The sequence below is a fragment of the Daphnia pulicaria genome, chromosome 8 (genome assembly GCF_021234035.1).
Source record: "Daphnia pulicaria isolate SC F1-1A chromosome 8, SC_F0-13Bv2, whole genome shotgun sequence".
Lineage (NCBI taxonomy): Eukaryota > Metazoa > Arthropoda > Branchiopoda > Diplostraca > Daphniidae > Daphnia > Daphnia pulicaria.
Genome location: NC_060920.1, coordinates 7,366,738 through 7,378,600, shown reverse-complemented (window position 1 = coordinate 7,378,600; position 11,863 = coordinate 7,366,738). Strand labels below are relative to the sequence as shown.

The 11,863-nt window shown below is 36.8% G+C and overlaps 2 long non-coding RNA genes across 3 annotated transcripts; one reads left to right on the top strand and one right to left on the bottom strand.

Moving 5' to 3' along the window:
* Window positions 1-2,960: 2,960 nt before the first annotated feature.
* On the top strand, window positions 2,961-4,040 carry LOC124352544. The gene is made up of 4 exons (XR_006921478.1): window positions 2,961-3,069; window positions 3,237-3,522; window positions 3,584-3,669; window positions 3,742-4,040. It is a non-coding gene; the product is annotated as an uncharacterized LOC124352544 (long non-coding RNA).
* A 2,765-nt stretch (window positions 4,041-6,805) lies between these two features.
* On the bottom strand, window positions 6,806-7,962 carry LOC124352595. 2 transcript variants are annotated; one of them, XR_006921516.1, is made up of 5 exons: window positions 7,880-7,962; window positions 7,679-7,778; window positions 7,482-7,609; window positions 7,275-7,409; window positions 6,806-7,208 (listed from the first exon to the last, which is right to left on the bottom strand). It is a non-coding gene; the product is annotated as an uncharacterized LOC124352595 (long non-coding RNA). The 2 variants fall into 2 exon arrangements; XR_006921517.1 differs by lacking the exon at window positions 7,880-7,962 and having other exon boundaries at window positions 7,667-7,857.
* Window positions 7,963-11,863: the final 3,901 nt, after the last annotated feature.

Sequence of the window (11,863 nt, the reverse complement as noted above, 5' to 3'; positions counted from 1 at the left end):
AGTCGAGAGATTTTTTTAATTTTAAGAATGGATGATGATGAATTTGCTCCACATCCATGGTTGTGATGAGGTTTAGCGTGTGACAAAAGAACGCTAATATGGAGGAAGAATAATGAGCTTCACCTTCTTTTTATCACATAATTCAGGGTCTGATTAATTTCCGAGTTTATCTATCTCACCTTCGCCTTCTTTTCCTCCATCGGAAACTCCCGTCTCCGACGTTCTTGTATGACTCTCCATGATTTTTCCGACTTTAACTAAGAAATCCCCTTCTTCTTTTTCAAAAAGGTCCTCGCCGATGGTTTACTTAGAGATGTACCTTGATTTCTAGCTTTGTTTGTTCGGAACATCCTGAATGCTTTGAACAAGTTTAATCCGTTGTCTAATTAGGTAAAATTGACTTTTGAGGAAATTTTGATCATGTTGTGCATCCCTGAAATTGCTTTTGCTAGCACATCATAAGTATGTGATCCGAAATTTCGGCGGATGCAACTATACAAGATTACTAGATAAGTGCTTTGTCTAGTAATTCAATTAAGTTCATCCACATCCAGCCAATTAACCGTCATACCTGGGAAATTTTTTATATAAGTGGTTCAATAATCAGCTACGGTTGAATCATGGATGGGTTTTGATAATTCTGAAATAAAATTTCTCTTGGTTTTATTGTTGATAGTTCTTTTTTCAAAGTTTCACCATTAACGGGACTTTTGATTGACGGTTGGAAACGTTGGACCAATCAAGCCACCAACAAGCTGATTAAAAGCCTTTTTATTCACTTTACTAAAAGAAAGCAGAACAGTGATTATGTGGTTCTAAAGAAATATTTTTATCGGTCAGTATCTTATTTGATTTAATGAAGCATAGGTTTGGAACTAAGGTGGGACAAGTGCAATTGACTTACCAAAATTGTTTAGCTAATTCATAGTTCTTATATGTTTTTTTAAGAGCCATGCTGAGATTTTAAAGTGCCATAAAATAAATGTCCAAATATTTTAGGTTGTTTTAAGTGTGACTTGTCAGCATGTTTGTTCTTGGGGTCTTTTTGTTTTTCAGACCAGAGAGAATTGAATTCTTCAAGACAAGATATACAATATAATACTCGTTTCAATTTAAGACCTAATATTATTTATGAAAGAAAGTGAAATATATCCATATATCTTCTAGCGTTGTACACAGAGTTCCTGGTAACAGATATAAACTATATTTACCCTTTTTTGTTGTAGGCAGTTCTGAACTCGTGGCATTTGAAAATTCAACTATTCATGTATTCAAAATGCATGAGGCAAAAGCTCAAGCTCATGCTCACACTATTTTAAAAATAGCGCACTCAACCTAAAATCTTACAAAAAGAGTTCTCACGAAAGTTCAAGCTCTCGTGAAGTTCAATAAAACTCTGCATGTCGGAAAAGAGGGAAATCAAATAATAATAATAATAATAATAATATATATTTGTAAGGCGCCTTTTTCATTGCATGGTCAAAGGTGCCTTTGAGCTCATAAAAGTGGATGATTCAGTATCTAGGAAAAACAATTTTGAACATAAAAGTCTTGAGTTGGGCTTAAAAGGAAGAAAGAGTGGGAAGAGAGCGAAGAGAGAGGGGGGAGGGCGTTCCATATTCTAGAAGCACATCAGAAGGCTCGTTCACCACATCGCTCCTTTCTTGCTGGTGGGACGGCAAACTTCAGCATGTCAGTCTCAGACTAAAGGTCAGAGCGCTTCGGTTCATGAAGACTGACCAGTTCAGCCAGATAGGAGGGAGCTAGGCCGTGCACAGAATGGTAAGCTAATGTAACGATTTTGAAATCTATGCGGGAGGCGGACTGGTAGCCAGTGAATTGTTTTCAATTGCTGTTTGATGTGCGGGTTGACTGCAGCCTGTCGAGTTGCTTTTCAGTGAGGCCAACGAGCAAAGAGTTGCCATTATCGAGGAGAGATAGTACAAATACCGAGATAAAGCGGGCTGTGGAGTCATGGTCAAGATACTTGCGGATGAGAGCGATGCGACGTATGCGATAAAAAGCACGACGGCAGAGGTTACTCACATGTTTATCCATCTTGAGGTTAGCATCGAAGATAACCCCCAATATTTCTAACTGACGCTGATGAGATGATCACCTCCTCCCCCAAGTCAATCATCGATGCTAGAACTGCATCCTTCTCCGCAGACAGTCAGTCAGTCGAAGTCAGTGAATAAGTCCTCGAAACGTTCAGGGACAGCTTGTTCTCTACAGTCCAGCCTTGGAAGCTGCAATTCAGCTCACAAGAACACGACAGGTTTCCTGCTCGTAACAAATGTGGAAAAATCAACAAACATTTGAGATAAAAGTTTAGTTTACATTTTGACGCTTTTGCCAATGACAGTGTCTCGATTTGTGGAATTATACGCCACTGTTGCAAATCTTATAATTTTCCAACATATGTTGGTAAAACAGGTAACAAATTACCTGTTGGATTGCATTCTGGCAAATATCAACCCGGAACAAAGATTACAATTCTTCTGATCCATTCGGTTAACTTTACTGTCAACCCATTTATTTTGGTAAGATAACATTGATTTAATTTAAATCCACTATCTAGTTTTTTTAAAATTTCATGCAGAGATCGTACTTAACTGAAAAATTTGAGGTTCCTCCCAGTTTTCTTTTTTTAATTGCTATGGATTGCAAGTACAAATGACCAATAAAAGATTTTCAACCATTTCAAAAAACACTCTTTCCTTCACTTATTTCCTGGGTAATAATCTGTGCTTGCAATTGAAAAAAGCCGTGTAAAACACTTTGTGCTGCAGTACAGTATCTTGCAGGAAAAGCTGACAAGGGCTATGTCGACTGCAAGATACAAAAGTCGGCCTGTTGAGTCACGAAAACTGGCCCGAAAAATGCCGCTAGATTGCGTATTGTGGTTTCAAGTTCCACATATCCACGACAGCATTACGCATTTTGTTTTTAGCAGAAGTTGATTTGTTGTTCACAAAGGAATAGCTGTCAGATGTGAAAAGGAATTCTGCCAGTGAAAATGGATAATATTACGTAAACACATAACCTGTGTTTATTTCCTAGACATGGGTAGGTTTATTTTTGTTATTGGACATTTATTTAGATAAATGGTTAATTTTGATTAATGGTAAATTGGTAAGAACCTATCGTGAAAGTTTTCCTAGCTTTTTGAGTCCATTAGATAAATGCACAAATGTGCTAAGTGTGTAATTGAAGCATTTCTTATAATTTTTTAGGTTATTTCATGGCTTGGAAATAAGAAATTTTGAATTGTTTCTTTCCATATGTGAAACTATCTTACCATGGACTATGGAAGTTGTTTGTCGGGAGCTCATGGGTAAGTGTAAAGTATTGAGTACATGTTATGCGTCTAAACTTTCTACTCTTATGTCTATCACTCAGGCTTACAAATATAATAAAGTGAAGAAATAGGTATCGAACAGTAATCCTGTATGCATTTGTCATCCTATTGAAGCTTGATCCATGCTGGACTATGGAAATATTTTTGTCGAAAGCTATTGGGTAAGTGTTGATTACTATTTGTGTGTCCCAACTCCCTAATCAATATATTTTTTTTACACAGGCTTATCGGTGTACTCTTGTAACACTAAGCTGAATGTCAATGTAGAGTCAGTGACAGTTTGCAAACACTATTTGATAATTCATAAGGTAATTAAGTCAATATTTCCTTATCTGTTTTCCACCATGTCTGATAAGTGAACCTTTTGTTGGAATTTGAAGGAAGAAGCCAAGATTGGCGAGAGCGAAAAAGTTGAAATCCAAAGTGATGCAGAGCAATGTTTCGGAAACGACCCTGCCGTCGCCGTAAGCTGCCAATCAGCATCGCATCTCTCGCATTCTGCAGGAACTGGATCGTGATCCGGCCGTTCACGATCGTCACTGGGGAGACGTCTTAACGATCACATCAACTTGGATTTAAAAAAAAAAACCAACAAAATTTGTTAATTTTCATTCTTAAATGTTTATTGTGTAACGTCAATGATTGAAATGAAACAATAAAATGAGTATAACTTCTTAAACTGTTGTTGGAATTTGTGTCATGGGGCTGCTTGTCCTTTCACTATTGAAGTGATTTTGTCCTTCAGCTTTTCAATATTTTGCTTCCACAAATCTATAGATAGAGATTTCGATGACCACACTATCTCTATTGATTCCCACAGTTCGTCAGCATTGCCTCGAATTAAACGTGAGTCTTTATTTATACTCCATTCTATGGAGCACCACAGACTTGCAAAGGGCGATAAATCTCTTGACTTCGGAGGGAATTGGTCGACCCTATAAATTCCTCGAACCACTCATAAACCGAAGGAGGGATGGCGGATAAAGTGAAATCCTTTAAAAAAGTTACTGAACTTCTTTGAAAACGGGTGTTGGCTGTCGGGAGTAGACTTTCGTCTACGAAATCAAGGATTCATCTTCGGACATATTAGTTATCTGCCGGATACAATTTTCTAATGGAGTTGCAGCTTTTGCATTAAAGTTGAACCAGGCCCTAACACACGGATGGAACATTCCGCGTATCTTGCTGGGGAAATGGATTGGAAAACTATCCCAGAACTATCGACACTAAAAAATAGTAAGGAAAATAGTTAAGTTCAGGTTAGGGAAGAAACGGTGCGATAGCTGAATTATATCACATAAAAAAACATTACTTAAAAGTTCTAATATAATAATAATAATAATAATAATGTACGTATTTATATGGCGCCTTTTCATTATATGCTCAAAGCGCCTTCAGTTTCCAATTTAGATGTGATTGAACACACCACAGTATATTTAACGTCATATCCTTGAAAGCAATCAAGAATCCTGTGTTATGCATGCTGCCTCAAGGGCGCTACTTACAGTTTTATGACGGGTTCAGCTGGGGTTCGAAACCAGAGCCTCATTGCCTTTATCCAAAGTGTTGACGCTCTAGTCCACTACACCCCACATCTCCAATATCAGCAAATATTACATCTTCCCATAAATTATTCACGTTTTCCTCGGCAAATCTTTGCTTTCTCTCTAGCTCCCAACTTCGATGAGAATTCTCCATACTGAATACCAAATGAAGGATTTGCCTAATGGTGTGATTCGTTTGCCAAAATGACTGTATGACCACGCGAAAGGGCCTTATATACGGTAGACGAGATCACGGGGGAGGAAAGGGTAAAAAAAAACTGCGTGTCTACGTTTGTAACAAAGATAATGGCCTTGATTTGTTATATGCCAGGTCGTATGGCCTGCGGTTAAATATTTCTCATATTTATGAATCAAAAGCTACTTCGAGGCTTTTTCCTTTGCATCAGTATTTTTTCTTTCTTCTTGACCTAGGTCAAGTTTACTTTCCATTCCTGCTATAGCTTGGAAAAATGCCAGGAACGGGTTCGAAAAGGAGACATAAACTAAACCTAACCTTGAAATATTATATTTCTATCCTTTTCGCTAGTGTAGTTAGTGATTCGAAATAATCAACATGTTTCAGCCGGTTGCTCTCGGCAGAAAATTAAATATTCAAGAAAAGGCAGCTATAGTTGCGCTTAATGATCGGGAAATTTCTGTTCGTGAAATCGCCCAACAAATGAGTTGCTCCCGCAATACTGTTAAAAAATGGATTCGCCGTTGTGAGGAAACGAGAGACGTTCAAAGGAAAGTTGGAAGCGAAATGAAAAAAAAAACAACTCCCGCACAAGACGCTAGGCTCTTGATGGCCATCGCAGCGAAACCTATCACGAGTTTACAGGAAGTTAAAGGTAATTACAGCCAGTCGTATTTTTATTTTTATCCATAAATTAAAATGTTTCAGTGATAGCTGTATGTGAATGGCCTGTCCATCCATCGACTATCTCCCGAAGACTAAAAGGCCGCGCTATTCATGCCAGGGTTCCGGCTGTAAAATAATTTTTGACTGCCGATCAAAAAGCTCAGCGTCTTCACTTTGCCCAGTTTTATGGGGATAAAACTTCCACAGTAATATTCAGTGACGAGAAAACTTTTGTTATGTGTAGGTTTCTCGTCATTGTCGTATTTATTTATTTTTTAATAACGTATTTTTCATTTATTAAGTTCTCACGAGTGCGGTCGTTCATTCGTGTATCGTGTAAACGGCACTCGGTTTATGCCCGGCCACACCAAGACCATCAAACGGAGCGGACGGAGATCAATACCGGTTTGGGCGTGGTTCTCATGCGACGGGGCTGGAGACTTATACCACATTAATGGCCGTTTGACTGGCAAACAATACGTCAGGATTCTCGAAGACGTCCTTCTCCCCTCAGCATGGGCAAGGTTCGGGGCAGACGCATTAATTCCATTCGTTCAGGACAGGTCCGCAATTCACACAAGCACAATTGTAACGGACTGGTTTGACGAAGAAGGGGTCTCATTTCATGTTCTTCCATGGCCACCAAAGGGAGCGGGTATGAACCCCATCGAAAATGTGTGGGCCGAAATGGTTCGGGATATGGATTCACAGCATGCAACTGCTAATGAACTGTGGCATTCCGTTAACAATATCTGGGGTAATCTAAGTCGGCGCCCGAATTATTGGTGCATCTTGATTAACTCTATGGCTAAACGACTTGCTATGGTCATCGACGTTGACGGAGACTGGACAAAGTATTAATTTCATGTCTTTTCAAAATTAAAATACAAGGAGTATAAATTGTCATTTGGTTAATACTGGTCGTGCTTTGATTATAAATTGTTATGTCACATGAATCATTAACATTCAAATAATTCCTTGAAATATGGTAACATATCTTTTTTTAGTTATTTTATTTCATCTCATTGGCCTAAATAAAATACGAAAGCATCGACCACTTCTCAGTATGTATGAGGGCTGGCGGAATAAATTCGTTGAAAAGTAGTTGAGATACACTTACAATAAACTTATTCAACATATGAGAAAATGAGACTGTCTTGCTTCTGTAAACATGTTAATTTGATGTCACCAAATTGTTGGTTTCGTTATCGGCGACCCGACAGTTACGAGACGAGCGAAACGTAAAGAGCGAGATGTAATGGAGCTCCATTGATAACTCCGACGAAAGTAAATGTCGGATCAAAATTGGCGAAGACGTCCAGCAAATTATTGTTTCCGGTGAAATCGTAAAACCGCTGATCAGACACTCACGCAATATGCATTTCATTTTTTTTGGTGCTTATTGATGTGGCAATTACGTTTGTGAAGGCAATCATCACTGCTAAATTCGAATAAAACATTCTGAATCAGACATAGTGCAAATTGAATAATTTTTACTTATTATTACCTTCTGTAATTGCCAAGAAATGTCTGGTTACTGTTAGACAAAGAATTAATCTTTCGATGATGGCTACTTCATGAAGGATTACTCTTTGATACACTATTTTCTGCAGTTTCCTAGATATTTAACCATCAAATAATCCTGTATATGAATAAATATGTTGATTAGAAGATTGGGACACATAAAACATACTCAATAACATACATCACTTACCAAATAGTTTTCGACAAAAAATCTTTCCTTAGTCCATGGTGCTCAATGGAAGCTTCAGTGGGATGAACACTTCACAGCAGAGGATTACTCTTCGATACAAATTGCTTCACTTTATAATATTCGTAAGCCTGTGTGTGATAGATATATAGAGTAAAAAGATTAGACGCATAACATGTCCTCAATACTTATACACTTACCCTTGAGCTCTCGACAAACAACTTTTCTTAGTCCATGGAAAGATAGTTTCACATGGAAAGAAACAATTCAAAGTTTCTTGTTTCCAAGCCATGAAACAACCTATAAGATAAAAAGAAATGCTTCAATTAAACATTTAGCACATTTGCGCACTTATCTAATGGACTCAAAAAGCTAGGAAAACTTTCCCGATATCTTCTTACCATTAATCAAAATTAACCATTTATATGAAATAAATGTCCAATAACAAGACCAAACCTACCCATGTGTAGGAAATAAACACAAGTTATGTGTGCATATGGGCGTATCAAGTTTCTAAGCCCTCACCTTGGATCAAGGGAAAAATGGATCCAAACCGAGTTTTGTGTATGCTGTAGCAGACGACACATAAGCACACTAGAAAGACAGTAGACACGAAGCGCGTGAAATTCTTTGTGTAAATTAAAGAAATGCAATGTGAATCGGTTGGGTAATTAAGGTGGGGATAGAAAGTTAAGTAGGCATAGTATATGTAAATAGGGTTGGTCATGAATAAGGAATTCGTTTGAAAAAAATACCATTAGAATCAGTTTTTCACGCTGATTCTCATGGTATAATTTATATTTTTAAAATAATAATTTCCCCCCGTAATCTCACTTCAAAGTTGAGATTAGCTCCCCCCATTTTAAAACGGACCCCACGCCATTTTTGGTGGGCGGTCCTTAAAATCTGATAAATTTCCCCCCTTTTCACCCTTTTCGTCTTTCGCCTTTCGGTCCTAAGGGCAAATGAGTGGGTATAGGCAGCACGAAAAAGGGTGAAAAGGGGGAAAAAAGAGCAAAATTTATCAGATTTTAAGGACCGCCCACCAAAAATGGCGTGGGGTCCGTTTTAAAATGGGGGGAGCTAATCTCAACTTTGAAGTGAGATTACGGGGGGAAATTATTATTTTAAAAATATATAAAAAAATACCATGAGAATCAGCGTGAAAAACTGATTCTGATGTTAATTTTTTCAAACGAATCCCTTATTCATGCACCAACCCTATTCAAAATAGCCATGTAAATTCTTTTTGAACTTGGAACGCCACTTCCGAAAAACTTCTAATTTCTGATTTCGGTCTAAAGTTGGCAATTTTAATGTAACCATTCAAATACAAAAAAATGTAAACATAAAAAATAATATACCAAAAAACCAAAGCTTGTCAAAGAAGCCTTCAACCTAAGAAGAGCTTATATCAAAATTCTTTATCATTACATTGAAAATAAATTTTAATCGGAAACAGGCTTTGCAACGGCGTAACCGCATAACCCAGAATGTGAATCACTAGATTGCCAACAAAATTATATCACACAAATGTTAAGTTTTTTAAATTTTTATCTGTAAGCGAATTAATATTTTTGAATTCGGCTAACAAATAATAAAAGACAATCCTACCTGTCTATAACCCTTCTAAATACAAATTTTGTTCGCCGAAACAAAGTTAGATTTAAGTTAGACGAAAACAAATGACTAAATGAGTAACAACTAACAACAATTACAAAAATACCACTTTTGTGCTATGGAGAAGTCTAACATCCACGTTTCATCAAATTTGTATCCAAAATGGCCCAATCAGCGTAAAACGTTTTAAAGATGCTGTACGCTGATTGGCCATTTTGGACACAAATTTGATGGCAACGCAGGATGTTAGACTGCTCCAGCGGGAAAAAAAAACAATTAAATGGAAATTAATAAAATTCGGTTGGTAGAATTAGTCTTAAAACAATACACAAAGAAAAAATAAATATCAAAAATTAAATTTAATCGGACAAGGCCGGCCTACTTTATCGTATCATAATAATCATATCACATCGTATATGGCAGACGACAAACCTGAAACAGGAATCCAAACCATAAAGTAAGAATCTCGTCTGAGCAGACGGAATCCAAGTTGAGGGCTTAGAAACTTGATACGCCCTATGTTATTCTATCCATTTTCACTGGCAGAATTCCTTTTCACATCTGACAGTAATACTTTTGTGAACAACAAATCAACTTCTGCTAAAAACAAAATGCGTAATGCTGTTGTGGATATGTGGAACTTGAAACCACAATACGCCATCTAGCGGCATTTTTCGGGCCAGTTTTTGTGACTCGACGGGCCGACTTTCGTATCTTGCAGTCGACATAGCCCATGTCAGCTTTTCCTGCAAGATTCTGTACACTCCAACAATGGAAAGATTTCTTACTTCAATGCTTAACAGTAACATTCTTTTCGTTTCTAAATTTATAGATTAGATTCCTTCTTGGTTTTAATGAAGTTCCTTGTGGGTATTATTGTGGTGGGTTCGTTCTAAAATTAATTTTCTGATTATTTCAAGCATTTTTTTCTTGTATTACTGAAGGGGGATTGCCTAAGTGAAAATTGTTGGGACAAACAGTTTTATTTCTATAAAAATTTGCTCTGAAAGGTGGGGCATCAATTAATTAGTCTCCAACCAATCTCCTAAATGTCCATTTTTGGATTAATAAAGAGTGGAATTACTGCTTTCTTTCTTACTACTGGCTTTGTCAAACCATTTCCGACATCCGTGACATCAAGAGGAATCAACTTTTTAATTGATGTTTATTATCCGTATTCATTTAATATGAATTCGTTTATTCATTAATTTCTTCAGTCGACGTCTAAAACGGAAGACATGTGGTTCTAGTTCATAGACACGATTTCTTTATACAGAAAAATAAATGTGATGTAGGTTAATACTTGAAATTTATTTTGTTTTTGCCAACGTTACGACTGATGGTTTATTTTGATTCAATAAATTGGTGTAGGCATTTTCTCTTTAATTTATTCTTGATTGGACAATGGTAATATTCTAACACAGAACAAAATGTGATAGATCTGAAATCAAGGCATAGGATTTTCAGAATAATGCACTCTAAATTCCTTTTTTAGACTATCAAAACTTGTCGAAAAAATCAAAGTTATTTAGTAATACTGGACTTGGATGGTAAATGTTATAAGGATAGTTCCTGTGAATGATAAAAACTGAAGAGGAAGAACCTTTCTCTGAAATTACTGGGTGTCAAGTATATGCATGCACATTTTGCAAGGTTTAATTTTCACCGTTTAATTCACCTCCAACACTTAAATTGACTGGTAAAACTGTAACTTGATCATTATGTATATCTGAATGTTTACAACAAAAATGGAGTGTTTAAGGCGGGTTTCTTAATTGACTTTTACTGAAATCATTTGGTTGCTTAATTAATTCATTATTGCTTGAATCTCTCTTCCCCAATTCAATATGAAGAGGGCCCATAATTTTGTTAAAACTTCTATCTTACATCAGTCTGAACTAACGGCCATTTTGGGTGACAAGGTCCAAGCTGCAATAATGTCCTGTCCTTCTGTCAAATAATATTCTCTCATCTCAAATCTTATTTCCTCCACCTTTTAACTTTCCCTTTTCTCCTGATTGAGCCATTTCAAGGGGCTCTTTTTATTTTAAAATATTCTATTGTACCTAAAATTTTCACGCCAAAAAAATATAAGTAGTCACAATCAATTACAACCGCCCTGGGCCCGCGTCTTTCAGGCCCACTTTTATTGGGCCTGAACGTCGCGAAAATTTGGCCTAAAAGGCGGACTTTAATGTCATTCAGGCCCAATATAATTTTTTATGTATAGGCTATACATTTTAGTAGACATTTAGCTAGACAGTTTCCCAAAACATTTAAATGGTTTAGTGTAAGTATCATGGCTGACATAACTAACAATTATACTTTATACTCAGATTGAATTTTAATTGTTTGGCAGGTTGAACCCTGAACAACTGTACACCCCTAAATTAACAAAGTTAGTGTTGATTGTCATTGACGCTTTGAGAGCAGTTTTAATATTAGGAGAAAATCTAATGATCCATGCCTTTTCTTTCTAATCTTCATCATAATGGTCAAGCGTGCTCCTATCTTGCCCATGCTCATACACCAACAGTCACTTTACCTAGAATAAAGGCTCTTGTAACGGGTAGTGTGCTAGGATTCGCTGATGTCATTTTGAGTGCGAGTAGCTTATTTGTGGAAGAAGAACAACAAACGTATTTTATTACTTCGTCAATATGCTTGCGTTACTTATAATCTTATTCAGAAGCAAAAGGCGGAAAGAAAGTGTACTTTGGTTTTATGGATGGGTTTTATGGGACTCGTTCAGATTTCTCGTTGTT